The following is a 21412-nucleotide window of genomic DNA, read 5'->3' on the forward strand; positions in this document are numbered from 1 at the left end:
ATAGAGGAGGTATTGGAAGCATGGAGAAGCAAAAAAGCAGGCAGGTTTATTTATTTCTATTTAAAAAAATACTTTGTAGTCAAAGTCTTAGGTATAGACTAGGAATTGACTACATTGAAGATAAAAGCAGACAGTCATTACTCCAGGAAGGAGAGAGAAAACATAAGCAGAAAAAAGCATTCAGTCTAAGAAAGAAATAGAAGGTTTCATGTGAAAGGGAGCTGGGCAAAACCAAGAAATTTAAAGCAGGTGGTAGCAATTGAAGTTCAGCTCTTCCATTGAGTTGTGTGGATTAGGCCTTAGTAGGTCTGAAGCCCTGATTTCTTAACAGTGCAGCTGAGAAGAAATAAAATTCTGCTGCTCTCAAAGTCCTTTCTGGGTCTGGACAGCTCTCTTGCATCTAAAAGGTCTACTCTGTCAGAATATCATCTTTGCCTATACAGATGATGATTTATTTATCGCTTTAATGACACTGCTTTCTGCATCTGTAACTTTCCAAGGGGCTTTAAACTTCATAGTCTCATTTGAAAAATCAAGTTCAGCAGAAATACTTGTTACTGAAAAATACCAATAACTTGACATTAAAACTTCTCACGGGAGTGTAACAGTTTTGATGGAGATTGTATCGGAAAAGATCTTTGTGTCCAGATGGACAAAACTAGTTAAGAACACAGTTTGGTGGTCAGAAAAATTGCTTATGACGGAGGTCAGAACAATTGCTTATGCATGCCAGGTCTTGTTGTACCTGATTCATTCCAGGAAATGTTGGTTTCATGGCATGCAGGCAAGTGCCCTGGCTCTCTGGATTTTCCAAAGGAAATGGTCACCTTCCCCATTGTCTTGTTTTCATCTTGAAAGGGATCACTGGAACGGAATATTTTTAAAAACATAAAAACTTCCAGGGTCACAGGATGAAGGAACCGTTTTCTGTGAAGCTGTAATGAGGAACGGGAAATTACTGACTCTAGGATGTGGTGTCCCAGCCCCGACAGGTCCACTAAGTGAAACTGGTTGTAGATCCATTGTCAAAACTCCCACTGCATAACAAGGAGGAAGGTCTAATTTCTGCTGTGAAGATGTTACTAACCAGCTTGACCATCTCCAGTCTGGAAGTCTGAACTAGTTGGCTAAAGAAATGCTTGAATCAGAATTCTTGTCAGTGAATCTGGTCACTTTTCTGCCCTATTTCTAACATTCACTTAATAAATAGGTATTTTCTAAAACAATCATGCAAGACACTCACTCACTATTGTGCGCTCCAGGAGATTAGGTCAAACATGCTAAATGATAATGGAACCACTGATGCAAACCAGTATTTTTTCTTAGAATCATATTTTTGTGAGGACCCTTCTCTCTGTGAATAAGTTTGGTTCTTTTGTGTTGGCTTTATGGCATTCTGTAGCAATCATAAGATTAAGAGGTTAAAATTATGTTCTATATTCTTTAGTATGTCTTTTGGCTGTGCAACATTCATAAAGAGAAATTATCTAGATTCATATCAACTTTCTAGGAGGCTTTTCAGATGTGAACAGAAATGTGAATTTAATTTTGAGCTTGGCCCAACATCTGAGATTAAACACATGAGAACCCAGTTATGCAGTTCATTCTGGACCTGAACGCTAGCAAAAACTTTTGTCTTTTAAGTTTGCCTGAAATAATTGAAACACAGTACCTATTAGTAACCAGATGTAATTTAAGCAAAATACTTTCAGTTTTAACAGATGGGCCTTTCAAAACCAACAATATGAAACTAGTTTATTTTGAGTGTTTTGTTCCTGGAGGGACAACATTTTATTTAATCATCATAGCTCTTATTTGCATATTGTGTTTCATTTGTTTCATGACCACATTAATTAGAAGAAAAGACTATCTTGCTGTACATGACATTTCAGTTCCTGAATGAACAAGGACATGAGCTTCAGGCAAGTTGCATTAATTTGGTCTGTATAGAAATTAATAACAAGTGTACTTCAAACTTTCCCCTCAAAAATAATAAATTGAATATTTATGCATTAGAAAAGGCCATTCCTGACCCGTGGCCAAGAGATTATTTTGTTGGCTTATCCACAGGAAAATATTTTTTATGTTGACAATACATTCCATGAGTGATTTTTGAAACATAAACAGAGCATACTGTTCTTACAAAGGCTTGATAACAAATTTGTTTCCTAGATGCTTGATTATGACCTGAGAGGCTACTCTTGATCTGGGAAAGGAAATGTCAAATGTCCATTTCTAGAGAAGCTCTAGATATAAAAGATGTACTTTCTAATGAAAATCCCAAATGTTGGATTGTGGATCGTGTAATGACCAAAAGAAAAGAAGTTAAGGAGGAATGTTGATGTAATTAATGAATTTTGAGGCCAGAAGAGACTATACCAAATTTAATCCAGTATATTGCTACTGAAAATGCTTCCAAAACTATCTTTTGGAAAGATGTCCAATCTTGAAGTGAGGATTACCTGAAGAAGTCACTCTTACAGTTACTACACTACAAAAGTACAGCATTATGGGGAGATGTGCTAACACTTCAATGCCATCCTTGAAGAGGATATTCAGACGGGTAGTGGAAAAGTCGAAAAAAAATCTCCTTGGAACTAGCAGAGGAATTTCATCACGTATACCTCATTTCTGGGAAGTGGACTTTTAAATCTTAGAAGTTTTATTAGAAGGTCTTGATAAGTAAAGCATGCTCAGAGAGCATAGCTTCAACGAGAAGCCTCAAGTAGTCTATAAAGCCATGTTGACACAAATATTTTTCTTTGAAGATATTGCAGTCTTGTGCTTTCCATTGGACAAAAAGTCCTTTTCCACTCCACCTTTCCTGGAGTGCTTTATATTTGCGGACTGCGTACCTTTTAGGATCAAGAAGAACTATAGTTGTCCTTTTACCCTGTGGTTTTCTGATTGTTTGGCTGGAACTGTGACTAACTATCCTGCCCTAAACTTCACAAGTTTGTTCATTCTTAAGAACTTTACATCAAAAAATCTCATCTTTAAATTCATTGTGATTAGTGCATAAAAATAAATAAATGAATAGGGTTTAGAAGCTGTTTTTTATCATAGATCTGATTTTGGCATGGGGAAATTTTGTAGCATCTGTCTTTCTATGCTTTTATTTTATTTATAATATCTTTTTTCTGCCATTCACTTTTACAGGTGTTTAAGAAATTCAACTATATTCCTACAATGACAATGTCATTCTCAGAACCACCTCAGAAAACAATGATTTCATTTTCACTTTGACTTTTCATTTACATTTTCTTTTTTTCCTATATTTTTCTTCAGTCTTATTTTCCTACCAGTTCAGTAATTGCAGTCCTATTTCCAGCCGAACCAGAATGTTTTGACTTTCAGATGGATTGCAAGGGACCTCCTAGACTCTCAAAGAGAGAAAGAACTGAGGTACAGAGAAAAGGACAACAACTTTTTACACTTCTCTGTGTACTTTCTCCTTATCCTAAAACAAAATGTCCAAAAACTGATTACAATAACAATAATGTTAAAAGCCATATGCCCTTTCATGTTCATTACAACAATAATTTCTCAAAATAAACAAGACAAGTAATCATCCAAAGTAGTAGAGATTAGGTTTATTGGACAATAATGGTTCATCCTATGCACTTGATTTTACCTATACAATCAAAAAGAAGGGTATCAGGTTATGGCAGCTCAAATGAGGATGAAGTGTGATCTGTGGCTTGAAATATTTCCTGGGCAGCCCACAGAGAAGCCTCAGACATTTGCAGCCGACTGCTTCAGCGCTGAAATCAATGATATTGCATCTGCTTCTGCAACAGTCGCATGAATTCCATTCATTTTACCTATGTGCATTTAATTATTTTTTTTATTCCAAGTTTCTCAATACTTTTCTTGCAGATAATTAAACAGCATACAAATCCAGTCTAATAAAACAATTGTATCGGGTTTTTCACCTAGTCTCTCTAGGTCCCTATTTAATCTTAGAAAATGAAATATATTTCAGTAGCCATTATGTTGTTAATGCAAGCAAATGATGTTTAAAGGAGCTGGGGTACCCCAGCAAATCTCCTTTTATTCTGCAGCTCTTTTCTTGCTTGCATTTTTTTAATTTTTGAGTGCTGCTCATGAAGCCAGGAAAGCAGTAAAGTCTTTGAAAAGCATGAAATAAATTCTGTTCAGTGAGTGGGTAATTGTTCAAGGTCATCTGTTCGTTGTCTTTGTCTTGATTGTTTGAATTAGTAGCTAATAATGGGGCTGAACCGTGAATGAATTATTATCTATAGGGCATATTTTGGGGAGTGTCAGGAAATATTACAGGGTAATTAAGGTTATCCAATAGCAAGGCTGTGTTACCAGCAGATGTCTAGTAATTACTATGTTTAAAAAGTGTGGGGATTAAACTAAGATTATAGCTTTTATATTGTCTGCCTTTACAAGTCATATTTGGAATTTATTCAGTTTATTCTGCTGCCCTTTTCCTTTTGTTCTGATTCTGTCACTTAAATTCCAGCTTAAACACAGGCCTTTCCTGGTGAATTAAAATAAACATCAGCAGATGGTATGCAGTGCATGTGTATACAAAATAGCAGTGTGGTTGTTGAGGACTACAAAGATGACTGCATTGATAAATACTTACTGCTACTATTTATTTGTTAACAAGTTCTGATTCCATTCTAGGGCTTGAATATTAGGCCTTTTAGGTCCTAAAATAGTGCAAAGGTGAGTTTTGGGGAAATATTTTTCAACAGTGTAACAGTATTTAACATGACAGGAGAGTTTATTTGTTCATTTAATTTTAATTTGTTGAGTTGGTCATCTTCAGGCAAAACCAAAAGTCCTGAGTTCAAAGTTCTGCTGTTATTACTGCCCCTAAGCTGGCTTAGTGCTACCCAGAGGCCAGGGAAGGGGAAGCATTTGTTTAGTCCCCGATCCAGCAAATTTGATTTTAGCAGATGGGCTGAAGGGAGATAATGTAATGGACAAGTATCTGTGGCATCTGGAATGTCTGGATTTAGCACAGTTGACTGGCACTGGGGTGGGGGGGATGGCGCAGAAGCTGTCTGTGCAAAGAGTGAGCCTTAGAGGTAATGAGAAACCTCTCAGTAGGAAAGGCTGATGACTAGGAAGAAAACCTCAGGACATTGAGGGTTTACAGCCATAGAAGAGGAAAAGTGGGAGGCCTGAAAAATGGAGGAGAGATACAAAATGAACATGACAGGAAAGGGAAATCTGGACAACGACGACTGAAGGCTTTTGAGCAGGTGTTTATGTGCTTTCTGGGACTTCTTCGAAGAGGAGCACCAGGCAGCTTGGTTTTTTCCTTAACAATAGTTTTAAAACACAATTGAAATAAGAAGTTCACTTTGCAAATTGTAGGTAACTTCCTGAAGTCTGAAGCTTTTTGATTCTGCCCTTCTACTCCTTTGCCTCCTTTTTCATCTGACTAGCATTAAGCATAGCAAGCTTTTTATTTATTTATTTTGCACGCTGCTGGCAGTGCAAGAGGGGATTATGCAGAAGCATTATGGATTTGAAAGTCTAGCTACCGTGTTAGTGATTTTTATTGGTATGCAGCTAGCAGCAGGTGAATTAGTCTATGGCAAATGCTGCTATGTGTTGCAGTCCAAGCCTCTGCTCACTCTAGCTGGCTTCTGTAGCCATCTTATGCCAATCACAGTGATACCCATTAATGCACATTCCCTAATTTCAGAAATTATTTTAGCCACACTAGAAGGCATTCATTAACATTGCATTGACAGCTTCTTTGGCTTTAAAATAAATGTGGTAAATGTTACGTGTTTATGACTAAAGATTGCGCTAATTTTAAAATACTAATTACGTACTTGCATGCATGAGCAAAGAAAAAAAACCAACAGTAACCTGACATGCCAACATGGGTAAGTGGCATACTGTGGACATGCAGCACTAGGATGAAACTTTGTGACGAACAGTCTAGGATGTGTAATGCACAGCAATTGTCTTAATTGCATGTGGGATTTTATAAAAGTCAAAGGCATTTTTTCATGGTCTAAAATTAAGGACCATCTCAAGTTTTTTACTTCACTAAAACATTCTTACAAAATTCTCACTTGAAGAAATTCAAAATTAAAGTTAAAATATGCTCAGAATCAAAGCTAGATCTTCTAATATTTAAAAATTGACTGTAATCCAAATAGATTTTTTTGGCATTAATTTTCAAAAAAACCAAAGTTATGACTTTTCACTTATTAACCCATACTGGAATTAACGCTTGACTTCTGATGTAGAAGAAAAGCTGAGAACATGGAAGGGGAGGGACAGGGAAGAGCAGAAACAATCGGCAGAACATTTGGGTTTTGTGCAGTTAAAGGTAAAGGTGAAATACAAGGCATCTATGAATGTCTTTGCGATTATTCTGAGTTTAAGTCCATATTCATCCATATATGTTACAACAGGCTTTTCATCTGTTTAGGTTTCCTGAGTTTGAAAAATGCAGGCCCCTCATCAAATCAATTAAGAACTTCAATAGCTATTAGTCCCTTCAGTGAAATACTGTAATGCCTCTTGTTTGTATTCCAAGTCACTGATATCCATATGTTAACATGATAAATGGCAAAATGGTAAAATGCTCCTAGCTTTATAAAAGATATCCATCTTTCTTGGTTGTCCAGTTATTACCATACAAATGCCTGAGCCAGAGCCTATTTAAACTTAATGAAAGCATTTTTACTAACCTCATTGTACTTTGGATCCAAAGAGAAAACTACTCAACTTTTCTCTTAGCAAGTTATGAATTTTGTTTAAAGAAAGTAAGGTTGACATTTTGTTTGATGGAATTAGTTAAAATACAGCAGTGGGGAAAGAGAAAGTTCAAACACCTAATCTTACCTTTTGATCTGATTGTAAATTAACAGCCAGTGAATTAGCAAAAGCCACTGTAGTTTTTATAGCATAGTTTTTGTATAGTTGGAAAGGGAGGTTAATGGAAAAGCTATATTTTACCCTAAAGCTTTTCTTTCACTTTGTAATGAAAAGAAACACCAATGACCATGTTTTCCTATGCTAACTGAGTTTACTGTTGCAGCAATAATGCTTTTACTGAAATCTCAACACTACCAAACATAAGCAAAGGCAGTAAGTACACAGGGCACTGCATTACTCCCTCGAGTGCGCTAATAATGATCTTGGTTACCTCAGAGAAGAAAAGCAGTCTCTGCAAGTTCATGAGCCCCTCTCATAGAAGAAAGGGGATAAATCTGGAGCGTGCATTACTAATGAAGGAATAGCCAATGTAATGAAGATCTGTCATGTGTGAGACCTCGACAGATCCAGTAAAGGTGGAAAACACAACCATAGTCATGGTCTGATTTTAGGACATTCGCAAATTCCCTTAACCTTAATCAACATGTGGCAAAGCTATGCTTTTCCTTACTTTTGGAAAATTGTCTGTGTGCTTCTCTAAAACAGGGAGTCTTCCACACTCAGAGTAATGTTGAATAACCTTCAACAAATTTAAGAAAAAAAAGTCCTTTCTTGTGATGGAAGACTTGTTAGAGACCTCAGGAACTGACCAAAACACTAAAGCAGGCTTAACAGTAAAAGTTAGATGAACTAATGAGGTACGTTAGGGACTGTGCAGAACATCCCCGTTTTAAAATGGATGCATATATTTGTATTTGCATGAGCCATTTTATTTTTCACATTGATGCTGTTATGCTGAAGTAGATTGTGGAGGAGTTTTGAACTTTTATGGTCCTTTTTTCCACCAAAAAGTGAATAAAGAGTACAGGAGAAGATATGCAGAGTCAATACTTTGCCTTATGATTTAGAGAAGGAAGAATGACCATTTGTTTAGTCCCAACCACCACATTTGAGTCTCAAGTGTAGTGAAAGGTTGATATAAGACAGATGTAAAAAAATAAAGTTTAGAAATTAGGGATGCTATTAGACAAAAAAAGACTTTTCAATATTACTATTTTTGCATCACTGGTTAGAGTTAAGAAATGGGAGAACTTTGAACACTTTGTGTTTTTGTTTTAATTCTCAGAACATAAATATTTTAAAGCTGTAATTTTGGGTGGATGATTAATAATGACTTTCTTTGATTTACACCTTAAATATTTCTAAAATTACCTTGACAGACAAAATTAACTGTGTATGGAAATTGGTGAAACAGAATCTCCATGTGCTTAACTTGGGAAAGAAATAGGTTTGCTCACATGTAAGAGTCTAAACATGTCTTGGCGTATATGCATGACCAGAGTTGTAGAGATAGGGAAGTTGCACTGAAGTCCTCAATTTGTCATGCCAAGGTTTTGGGGATTGTATAAGATTGTATTAATGTTTGCACGCCGACCCATGTGGCGCGGGCCAGCCCGTATGCTGGCAAGTTCAGCCCGCTCCCCTGCAGCTGAGTCTGCCCAGCCGGGTAGCACACTACCCAGCTGTCTTCCAGTGAGCTGGCATTGTTATGACCTGTGAATTGGTAATGAAGTGGATCGAGAGGTATCCTGACTTCACTGTCAAGGCAAATGTGAAAGAATAGCTGATTCGCTGTAAGAAAACAATAACCTTTTTGGAAAAGTAAATATTTTCAGACTTTTGGCTTAAAAAAGACATTTATCGTTTGAAACTGTCTATAATCAAAATGAAGTTTTAATAAAGGTTAGTTAATTTGCAAACCAAATAAAATATTTTATTACAATTCGGCCTAAATCTATTATTGCTTAAAAGGTTTTGGTTTGGCCTCTCAACTGAAAGGGCCATTTTTCACAGAGTTGCATTCTCAGTTTCATTGCACGGAATTCGAGGCTGTAACTTTTCCTCTGAGATGAGAATTGTGAAAACTGTACAGCATATGTGGCAAGTCCTCATCTGAGTCTAAAACCTTGTGAACTCCAAGGCAAAACATCTTGGTGTGAAAGCCTGTAACTTTAACTGCTTTTACTTTCAACACCTTTTGGATTACTAAAGCTTAAATCTGAGGTATATTAAGCATTCTTGTGGACATTTGTTTTTTATCAATCAAGAATGCATGCTCCAACATAAAATCTTGAAAGAAGGGGAAATAGTTCACTGCAATTTCTTCAAATGCCTTTTCTACTTTTCTATATATCTTTAAAAATATCCAGCCTAAAGATTGCTTCTTTTGTAACTTCAAATGTAAGTTGTTATAGCTGGGAGAAGAAATAATTAGATGTTTATTTTTGATCTACAATACCCTCATCTGGCTCTGGATTTAACAAGAAGGATGGCTGGTGTTTATTTTTAACATGTTAAATCAAAAAGGAAATACAAATGGTCATTTCTTGAAACATGATTTGCTGAACTCTTAAAAAGAAAAGGGTAATTTAGAAGGGTATCCTGTGACAGGAAATGACAAGCTACCTTCACCAGGGTATAGGCTGGGCTGCGGTGCTTGGATCAGTATATAGCTGTTGACTTAGGAGAGAGACGCTTGCGCAGAAAAAGCAATACTTTGTTCAAGTCACCAGACAGTCTGAGGATTTGGGGAGGAGGCAGGGAGGGGCTGAGGGTTTACACTAAAAAGGCCAGAGTCATCAGACTTTAAAATAGCATGTGTGGCCTTGTTCAGTGAAAATAAAGAGTAATGTGGCTATAAAAAGCAAAGTAAACTACCAGTTGACTGCCTCTTTTATGCCATACACATCTTTGAAGGTTAACTTTGTTATTTTAGAAAAACATATGGTAGGTTTGAAAAGAAAACCCAGGTTGTTTGGCTTCAGGTTTTTATTATGTGAACCAAAAAGTCATCTTGCACTGAAGAAGCAAAAATCCTCACCTTTAATGTAGCTACATTAGTGAACACAAGTGTGCTACCTTTTAAAATTCCGTTAATAACATTCTGTAGTATTTAATATTTAAGTGCAGTTTGTAAACATAAATGTGACTGTCATATTAACTTATAACTATAAAAAGGAACTTCACTGGCTCACAAAAGTGTGAAGAACTAAATGTCCACACTGCAAATCTTTCTAGTTGTTAAAATTTTCTCTTATGCATCCAGTTTTCAAATAAATACCATTTATTTTTTGCGTATTAATGTTTGTCGGACATAAGCAATGTGCACAATCACTACTGCCCCTTTGATTTTATAGGATTACTGAAAGAAAACGAAAGAAAAAAATTATAAATAAATATAAATTGTAAAGACTTTAATAAGAAAAGGAAAGTAGGCATCTGATCCTCAACATGTAATACCTGTAATGAAAGACAAGTATCTCATAAGCTAGAGACGCCTCTGAATTTCCCGGAACAGTAATGCTTAAAATGTGGTTATCTCATTTTAAAACTTTTTTGGAATTTTCTGCTCCTAACCCTTTATCCTAATCCTATCTAACATGAGGAGGATCCTTTCGTTTTCTTTCTGTCTTAGCAACAGTGGAGCTCAGATGTGTAAACCCAGAATTATTAAAATATTAGCTCAGCATATACTAGAAATCAGATTTAGAAATGAGCAAAATGCGGGAAATTTTTAAAACGTTTTTACAAGATCTAATTTTATTCATCCAATGTTAAAAGCACACTGGCTGCTCTATTTTGGCTCAACTCAAATCTATTAAGTTATTTAGAAGTATCAGGACTTCAACTCTTTCAAATTCTCTTCTCACATTGACTCACCTGGAAACTGGCTGTCTTTGCACGTACCTTTCTTTGGGTTCTTTTGACTTTTCAGCTGTTTGGATCTCTAGTGAGCTTTCACATTTAGGAGCAGTAATCAATGTTCTTTAAGCTACGCAATTTATTTGCCCTTGATTTCCTTTAGAAAGGGGACCAACTATTAGAGGCATAATTATTTTGTACATGTGAATTTTTTTACAGTTAAAATCATTAATGATTATTGCAGGTCCAGGCAATTTCATACTGTCATGGGTTTTTCCCCTTTTTATGCCTCTGTGTACCCCTTCTTAAATATAGTGAAAATGACAATTCCAGGGCTTCCTGCTCTTTATCCTTTTTTTTCCACTACAGCTCAACTACAACCCTCTCTCTCTTCTTCAAAGGGTTATCCTCCCTACTGGAAGTGTTTTCTAATGCTCAGAAAATTGCTTACGAAAATATATTGATTATTTGGGCAGCATTAGAGTTGTTTGGGAGCAATATCTTGTCTGTCTGAATTAACCATCAGGTGTTCTGTGCAAGCAATTGGTGTGTGCTGTTGGAATTAGGACGGTCAGCTAGTCTATGTGATGATGCTTCTGTTCTTCAAGTGGATAAGTACTCGTGTTGCAAATATTTTTGCCTGAACCTGAATACTTTCCTTGAATACTTACACGTGTGCCTTTGAACTTGCCTCCCAAAACCACTTGTGCTTATAAGGCTGGTAGACTCTTTCATGGAACTGACTGCCAAGGGGACATGGACGCAATCTAGGAAGCTTAATTTTTAAAAAAACAACACCCAAGTATTGAGTTATTGAGAACATTCAACTGAATTCATTCCTCTCAAGTAGTCACATCTAAAGTGAATATTTGGAAAGGGTGGTTAAAATTAATTTATGGAGTTGAGATAACACTGTTGGGTGTACTATTTGTTTTTCTTTTCACCTATATAATTTGCTGGCTATTCTTAATGTCTCCTTTCCTCTTCTTCTAAAGAAACTTGCTTTTATATCTCAGGCAGTTTTTTATTTTTGTTTAAAAAAAAACCAAATGAATTTTAATAAGAACTGACAGCTTTTAATGGTTTAATGAATGCACACTGTTAAAAGGCAACTGAGTCAGTCACAGTATAAAACATTGGGGTGATCTTACAGTTTTAACTTCTTTGTGGAGTTGAGTAGCTAATCAGTTCTTTCACAAATTATAAATTTTACTCATGGGATTTTTTTCTGCTAAAAATATTTTTAATTGTAGTACGGTCATAGTTTATTCTGATTATGTTATTCTGCACTTTTCTATTTCAAAGAAAGCATGACATTTTAAGAAAATCTTATTGAAGTGAATGTAAAATAACTCGTAAAAACTTGTTCACCTGAAGAATGTAGCTGGAAAAAGGAGCATAATGATACAGAAATGCAGGAATGAGAGATATTGCTTCTTTTGGAGGCTGTGGCACTGGGAAATTCCTCGCTGCTAAGATTATTTAATGAGACAGTGTTTGGACGTTGGCTCCATGCAATGCAATAACCTGAACAGTTCATGTCTGAAGGAAGTGTATACATCTGTTATTTAGTTTACAATATCTGCCTTATGGCATCAAATCAGTTAGGCTGAACATCTCATCTAGGAAGCTGGTAAGTAAACACACAGGTGTTCCTCCCAGTGTGCAGATTTATAAGGAAATATTTTTATTATTGAAAGTCCATTTCTAGTGTCTTTGACTGGGGCATAAGAGAGAGTAAGGCATATTTCAGAGCTTGCAGATCCGAGGGTTTTTCTCACCGGTGTTCAGAAGTGGCGAGCGTTGTGCTATCAGCGTTCCCAGAGCAGGAGGTACGGCAGACCAGCGTGTGCGTGAGGTGCCGAGCCTAAGGTGAAAATATCACTGAATGCGGATGGGTGGTGGGAGTGAAGAGGCAGCGGTTCTTGAGCTGGGGAGACAGAGGAGGAGAAAGAGGGAGGAGCTGGCCCAAGGAATAGAATAATGCCAACTATTTCACATGGGGCTAGGTATAATGACATAGAATGACTATGCCTTGCTGAATAAGTCAGGCCAATGTGAGAGCATAATCCAGCATTTAATACGTGATGAAGATGATTTCCATCTGTGTCTGTGTGGTTTCACAAAAATGAAATAGAATATCTTATTTTCTCATGTAAGTGATCTGTGATAGCCTTTTTCTGCCTTTTCCCTCGATTATTAAAAAAGGAGGGAAGAGACGTTTTTAGAGATCTGTGAGCTAACAAACCTCTGGTTATTGCAAGCTAGAACAGTATAATAGAAAAACTATCGCGTGACTGCCTGGTGCTTACACACTTCACTAGCATTTGTTGATAGCCAATGCTGGAGGCAGGCCTGATACCACAACACTTTGGCTTCCTCCAGTAGGGTCACTTTACCTGCTTATAAACAGACCTGGCCCACACTAAAATGAGATGGCTGGTATGTTAGGGAAGTTGTTTTCTCCAGCTTAGTACTGGAAGGTCATAACATTTAGCTAGATGCTGTTCCAGGTCTAGAGGGCTGGGAAAGGTGAAATTTTGCAATAACTGAAAAAGAAGACAAGAAGCCCGTACCCTTGGGGGATTTCCCACAGCAGAACAGAAAACTGAAGATGAGAAGAAAAGTTGATGACTTCACCAAATTGTCAGTGGAGATGATTTCCACTTCAGGGCTGGGCACGCAAGCTAATGAAGCAAGAGGGAGAAAAAGCCAAAACCACCACCACGAAAACCTAGAATACCTTCCATATTTCAGTAAAGAATGTGGAAAGATTTCTGCCCTTCCAGAGGTCATTCCCCAACACTGAGGATGCTGAAACAAGGCACTGTGTATTGCACCTTCCCCCCCCCCCCCCCCCCGGGGCCAGTGTCCCTTTTGTTTCGGAAACCTTTGGGAGGCCTGTCAGTCTCTCTGCTTTTACAATTTCACGTACTTAAAGAGGTGTCGCTAAACCTGACAGCCCACAGTGCTAGAGCACTAGAAGTTTTGCTTTATGCCTGCCAAGTGTTGAAGTCCCACATTGTGGGCAGAGTGACAGACTTTGCTCTGAGAGCATGCCAGAAAGGGGAAGAAAGAGGCAGCTGCCTGACTATAGCAAAGGAAGGTCAGGAGGATATGGGGTGACAGTCAGGAGGATATGGAGTGACAGAAAGGCACCCAAGCATGGCTGGTTGTTTAGTGTCCCGTGGGGACTTCTCTGTTAAGGCTGGATAACAAGAGAAAACAACACGGTATTTGTTAGACAAGGTGGGATCTGTGGTTCACCAAATGTTATGCAAAAAATGGTGAATCATAGATGATGCGTGTATTTTGACATTTTCTCACCTATAAATACTATTCCTACCTCACGAGACACAAACTTTGTTTTATTCTAACACTAGAGGGTCCTTTCTGGCTTTATGATCTGTCTTACAGACTCGATAAGCTCTCCCTCAAGACCCTGTAAGATGATACTAGCCAACAGTGCTAACATCAAAGGTGCTTTATTGAATATGATCAAGGAACCTCTAATGTCAATACAAGGGGCGTTCGTTTTGCAGCTGGTTGGCAGCCAGCCAGTTGCCATGCAGTTATGGAGCTCCTTAATGTTGAAGTGGCTTTAAAAGTGTGGTGAAAAAGACTGATGGAAGGCCTACAGCTCTAGACTGTGCAGGAAAGGGATTGCTTATGTAATGCAAAGGTAATATTTTTTGGTTTATGTTTAAAAGGGGGGGAAAGGAAAGAAAAAAGGGAAGGAAAAAAAAAAGCAACTATGTATTTTGTCAGCTGTATATGCCAACCTGGTGACCAGTGAGAATTAGTGAAATGTTACCAGTGACCTCTTGTCTCACCAAAGATGAAAAAATTAAGTGAGGTAGAAAATGTAATGTAAAATATACAGTAGAACAGCAGAAACCCTTGTGACCCTCCTTATTAGGAATTTCATGCTTCTGGATTTGAGTCCTTCTTGTGGTGGCAGGCAGTAACACGAGACATTTCAGTCCTGACTTGATTCATACAGTGAGGGCGGAAAGTAGCAGCTGCCGGTGTGAATGACCAAAGGTTGAATTCTTCAACTGTACATTATGTATTCAAAGGAAGCTTAATGGCAAGTTATTTTGTAATTTTTCATGTTTATATCCTAGTGGGAGACTAGGCTTATGAGATGTATTAGCACCTGTACCTTGGGCAGCTACACACCTTGTTTATGGATGTTCCTTCTAGTACCGTTTGGACAAATCACCTTAAAACTGCAGTGATATTGTCAGGCATCTTCTAGTGGTGTTGAAGGAATGGAGCTGTCTGCAGGCTGTCTTGATGAGACAGCTGAAAGACAAAAAGTAAAGTTTTCTCTCTGCCGTGAGATTTTTGAGAACTGCAACAGGAGCCAGTGTACCAGCCATCTATAGAAAGCCCAGATACAGACGGAGGCATAGAATATCTACGGTATAGACAGATTATTTTTACTCAGTTTTCTGTGTGAATGGATGTTATTCAAGTTATTGTGTTGTCTCCTTGGATTACGTATGTTAATTTTTTTACTTTCAAAAAATGCGTGCATCTTAGTCTCTGCTAACGCTCCATCACCTATACAAAAGAAGGCATGTGAATAGTAAAATCCAGCCTTCCCTCCACCCCGCTTTCTCAGTCCAAAACCAAAAAAACCACCAGTTAAGACTTTAAGCTACCCCGAAGTGAACGAAATAAGACTCCATTGGTTTGGCATATTACCAGCTGATGCTATTGTTACCCATGAAAGCAGGGATAAATTGTGAATAACACAGTGCATGGGAGCAGTGAATGAGGCCTGAAAGGAGTGTCAGTGAAAGCTCCTCATCTTAGTGCAGTTGCTGGCGCAATAAGAAAAAGTTGCTTTCCATTCTTAGGATCTTAATGTTTTTGTATGACTATTGTTTACAAAATCTAAACTCTATCTTCATATTGCAAAATGAGTCTACACAAAGTCTGGAAATGCAGAATGAAAGCTAGATGCTCTGCTCTGACAAAGTCCGTTGTGGCATATCATTGGCGAGCTGGAGAGAGGAAAGGGTACATTTGTTTCTGTGTACATTTTCTTGTGGAGGGAGAGAAAGAAAGTGTGATAGCTAACAAGCTGGTGTTTAGTGTTTGCACTGACAAATATATGCATATCTGTGTATGAGAAATTTCCAAACAAGCTCTTAGTGAGGTATAAAAATAAACAATCAAATACTATGGTATGGTAAGGGCATATATTTACTTATAGCGTTGAATGTGTGTGTTGAAGCCTGATTCTCATTTTGGCACAACCGTATGGTTTCTACAACGAAACGATGAGTTATTTCTAATTTTAGTAGTTTAGACGTTCATTGTTTTAAAAATGAAACTAAAAGGTATAAAATGGCTGTTTCTTTACAAATCTAGTTGCATGCACAGTTTAATTAAAATGTGGGAATTTTAAGATTTTTGCAAGAAAATGTCTTTATGGTCTTTACGGTCTTTTAAAACTGGCAAATGTTCTCCTTAACTGAAAAAGATTATAAAATAAAATTTCTAATTAAAACAAAAGAGTTTTCTTAGTGTCTAAATTAAAACTTTAAATTGAACAAGTAACTGCTTTTTTTGAGATTAATAAATACAGAAAATCAGACAGATTTTTGCAATACAAAAATTCTGTATCAGTTCTACTAAACATCTCATTTGAATTTCTTGCATAAAAACAATAAATGAGATCTTTTATGAATTAGAAAAGTGAAAAGAAAACATAAACCATAGGATGAACTTGTCTGATGTTTTAACACAGACTGAACAATCTTGATATCCTACTAAAAAATTATAGTTATGCATTGGAAGTAGAAGTAAAGCTATTTTCACTAAATGCTATAAAAATATTGCTGATAATCATCTTCAGATTTCTGCGTGATAAAAATTCTAGTGAAAAATACAAACGTGGGATTTCAGAATTTTTCTTTGAGATACCCTTCTAAATAAGTAGAGGAAATAAAAATAGTCAGTCACCTATTTATGTTATTGTCTTTGCTTCTTTTTTGTGAGAGATTCTGGGTACTGTTCTTTTTTTCCTCCCACAGTAAGTTCTTTGGTCCTTTCTCTCTTACTAACTCTCCCAAATCAGTATCCAACAGACCTTTCTGAACTGCTGTAGCAGCCAAGCAAGCCCAAATGGTTCTCATTCTTAGACCATAAAAAGCTTTCTAAGAATTAAATTAATTGTGAATTTCCGCTTAGATTTGAACTGTTCACCTCACTCTTGGTCTTGTCCTCTTTCTTTATAAATTCCATGCTTTATTTTTCCTGTATTGCTGTAATACGGAACCTCTTACAAAAATGGAATTAATAAATTTGAATCCACGCTCTAGCCAGACGAACTGAATTTGCAGCATCTCATTTTAATGTTAAGATATATTGCTTTAAAGTTTTGCTGCATTTTACATTAACACCTCCCCCCCCCAAATTAACACGTTGATAACACCATGTTATCAATCTTATTATTAATGCATTTGTAATGTTTTTTGTTGGAGGGAGAGGAGATGCTGACTGTTGTGTTTAAGAGTGGCACAAACATTCCCTAATCAAGTGATGCTGATAAACATGAACTGATTAGAGTGCCCTTTTTCCCCTTTGAGTCCGTAAGAGCCACAGAGACCAGCCTTGATAGTGCTCTGGGCTGCCACACAAACTGTAGCCGAGGTTCTGGCCTGGGCAATTTTTTTAGTGCCAACGCACTGGGCTATTTCGATGTAGATTCATGGATCAGATGATTCTCTATAAACCCTGATCATTCATTTTGCTTTCTTGTTCATGAATGCCTCAGAACTGACCTTTCTGGATAATAAGAATTTCTTTTCAATCTAAATTTAATCCACTCTTCTGTATGATTAATTTGACTGAGTGAAATCCTCTGGTTGTGAACAGCCTTCTATTTTCAGCTGGAAAAAAAGTTTTAAAATAGGTATTTTAATGTTTCTTTTCCCTTTGATTGCAGACAGTATCCCTATTGCTCAGTAAATACTTCTTCAGCACTTTTCAACTTTAGTCCTTGCAGACTATCTACTTAACATTCTCTTAGTGATGTCAACAATCGGTGTTTTATGAGATCAGAGGATATCAGCGATGACTTTATATTATATTCTTTTTTGGAATTAGCTATTGATTGACTGATTTTATAAAGGCATAAGGGCATTTCTGTGACATTTTGTGATCACTCTCAGTCTGCATGTTTTGATTTAAATAAAAGCACTTCTCGTTTTTTTTGTGGGAGAGCAATCTTTAGCGCTCTGTATGGAAACTGGCTTGTATTTTCGTTAGAGGCAGGTCTAAAAACAAGTGACGGTTTAGAATTTTTGAATCATGTAATCATCTTTTACCCTAAATGAAGTTTGGGCATGCTCCATGAAATAGCGATCTATGTGAACAGTTACCAGACTGTGTCATGTACAGGCTCTTCTGCTGCAGCTGTCCTTGGGGTTTTTTTTTTTATGACAAATTAGTAAACTAGATGTGTGAGAGAGAGCATACAATATTTGTAATAATTTAGAGCCTATGTCAGTATTAAAACACACTGATTTGCTGGGCTGTTATGATACTCTCAGTTACTATGTAAGGAAACATCAGTTAGTTAAATACTTCACTGCAATTTTGAATAAATGTGTAGGTGAAAGTTCTACCCTAATAAGCTTAAAATATACTTTTGTTAATGCAGCATGAGTTTAAGAAGTCAATTGGGTGAATCTCCAGAGTCCTCTGGAAAATGAAGCAAATATTAAATTTCCCAGAAAAGTCTGCATACCTCTGTCAGTAGATAGTGGCTCTTGGAAAAAACAGAGCTTTCATGTATTTTGCTGTTTTTAAGAAAGATTTACTTTTTAAAGTTTCTTGTAATTTGAAAGAATACGAGATAATTCAGAACAGTGGACTTTGCTGTATCAACTATTAATCTTATAACAGTTATATTGCATGGAAAAAGGTCACTTATTTTTTCTTGCTGTGAAGTTTTCAGTAAAGACCATTGTAGTCTTAGCATGGGAAGGAGTATATACCGATCTTTTTGGTCACATCTGCTGCCTGCACACATTCGGGACTGTTTTGGTTTATTTTCTTTAGACAAGAATTGTACACCTAATTTCAAGTTCTTTGAGATATTATCTCCTTCAACAGCCTGGTGTGCAGATATTTGTAAACCTTCTCCCAAACGAGTCTTTTTTTTTCGGAAAGGTGGAAGTGGTAAGAAACCGTTAAACCAGTGGTTAAGAAGGTAGGTGTCTGTGGGTATTGATGGGAAATAGTCGTTAGAGGAAAGCTGCATCACCACACAGGAAGAAGCATAAAACTCTTGAAAGCATTTTCTCCAGCTGTTGCGGAAGAACAATTTAGACAGTAGAACTTGAAAGCCACAGATCTTATACCTCATTTCTAGCTGAGAGAGTCCTTCCAGAAAAAGGACTCATTAGCTGCACTCATTTAACAGCTCTCACAAAGGCTCAGCGTTTTCACGGAAAAGATGGGTTTAACAGTAGGGAAACAATAAATTGTGAATACGCAATCAAATTCACGCAGGATGGCCTTCAAGCTTTGCAAAGAAAATCACAGAATGTGAAAAAAAAAGTAGTGGATCTTTGATTTTTTGAAACAGAATATAGCTCTATCATTTATTACCAACCTGTCTGCCAATAAATAACAGCCAGGGAAACTTCTACAAAAATGACATTTAAAACCATTTATGGGTGTAAGTAACTCCCCTTCACCCAGTCATATGATTTCTTTACTCTTTCAGCTATTATATTTTGCATTAAGGGCTGGACAAGATTTCCCTGTGACTTCAAGCCATTCAGTTATCTGCAAGGGCTATGAGCTGACAGCTCAGAGTGTCTCTTTCTTCCTCCACTCCCCCAGTCTGCCTCAGAAACTAGAGAGACTCGTTTTCCCATATAACTGTCCAGTATCCTGCCATTAAGTAACTTCAACACTTATTTCACATGACATATTGTTGGTAGCTATTCTGCTTCTAAAAGATTGCCCGCTAGCACCCTTGGAATAAATATTTGCAACTTTTCTTTGAAGTATGTATTTGGAGACAAAGCAGACCAGCATGCGCTTTAAACCAATATTTTTCTTTTAAGTAAGATTTAAGGGAAGCAATATGATAGTTTATAAGAGTAGCACATGATTCACTTAACATGTGGCATATTTTATAGTCCTACTTCTGTTACTAACCTGTTACATCATCATAGGCAAGAGATTTCATCTCTGCTTTTGTCCTTTCCAAGGCAACAGTGGTCACTATTATTTTTGGTCTGTATATTTTGAAGGAGCATTTAGTAAATTGTGTCTTGTGTAGTGAATGTGTGTTCATGTGCGTACGATGGCAAGACTTGCAGTCCTATCTTTGGTCATAATTTTTCAGAATTTAAAAAGTTTTTTCCAATAACAGCTTAGAGTGATATTCTTCTATAAAGAACAGCCTGTCTCCCCCCCACCCCAAGTAGAAGCCATGTCCCGTTGTTCTCAATGAGACCCAAATTGAGGTGTCTCTCAAGCACACGGGAGAGCTTCTCCTCTCCAGTGACAGCAAACCTGAGCTGCGCTTGGGATGGCATGTTTGTAGAGACATTCTGAAGCAAAAACGCAGTGCAAAAATATTCTCCAAAAGTTAGTTAACTATCCTCTAAGGTTTATAGCAGTCTCAAATATTAAACAGAACTGGATTTTTTTCATGCTCCTTCTATAGTGCAAACTTCAGGTTTCTCTATGCATTTCTATTTCCGTTACTTAATTTATAATAGTTGGTTTTGAGACTTGTGACATCCTGTATTGATGCACGTTTCTAATTTAACAGGTATAGATTTTTATCTAGGAGTAATCTGCATGCTAGGCGTAATCTGCATAATTTCATATACTAAAGGATGACAAAGAAGGTAGAGAGACGTGATAGTTCACACGTATTGAGAGGTGCAAAGTTGCAAACTGTGCTACAGTCAGGAGCTGGGAGGCCTAACTGAGAAAGGGAAACCTAACGATGCCAGACAGGGTTATTTTGACCATCTTTGTAATTCAGGATCTCAAGACAATAATAGACAGGAGCCTTACGGTGAATTTTGTTTGCAAATAGTCTATAGTTTTACTGTAGATTATTTTGGTCATTCCCAAACTGTGGTAATAGTAAGTGATGCACATGTGGGTTTTAGACAATATTGCTTTTACAGGGATACTGTTCTTTGGGGGAGGAGACCATGGTGCAATGGTTCAGAAAAAACTCCTGAAGGGCAATAGTGATCCAAAAAACTTTGTCACGACTAGGCAAAACTGAGCACCTGTATGTTAAGTGAAGAGAAGGACCCCAGGTTGAGAGACAGAAGGACACGGTATAGTCTACAGTTCTTCTCCATGATATCTAGCCTCTGCAAGAATAATCTTAGGAAAAGCAACTTTTCTACTATGCAGGCAACCCCAGAACTCTAAAAATACATAGATGATGCATTTGGTATGCATTAGCTTGACTTTAATGTCCTGATCCAGAAATACTCTCTCTCGTACTGACAATCTGCATTTTATGTGAAGTAAAAAAGTGATGGGGGTAGTATACACCTACCATAGTACAGATGTTGCTATTTGATTCCAAGGTCTGAATCGCCTGTGCTGTCTTTACTGGAAATCCTAGTTAATGTTTTGCTTGTGTTAATATTTCCATGTGCTGATCCTCTTGGGCAACACCTCAAAGTACTTGTATTTCATCACTAAAAAATTTTAGTCTCATTGAAAATCATTGGGATTTGAATTTTTGAGGTTGGTTGTTTTGGTTTTTTTTTCAAGTTCCACTAATTACTACATCAGAGCAATACATAAAACAAGG

The sequence above is a fragment of the Mycteria americana genome, chromosome 7 (assembly GCF_035582795.1).
Source record: "Mycteria americana isolate JAX WOST 10 ecotype Jacksonville Zoo and Gardens chromosome 7, USCA_MyAme_1.0, whole genome shotgun sequence".
Classification (NCBI taxonomy): Eukaryota; Metazoa; Chordata; class Aves; order Ciconiiformes; family Ciconiidae; genus Mycteria; species Mycteria americana.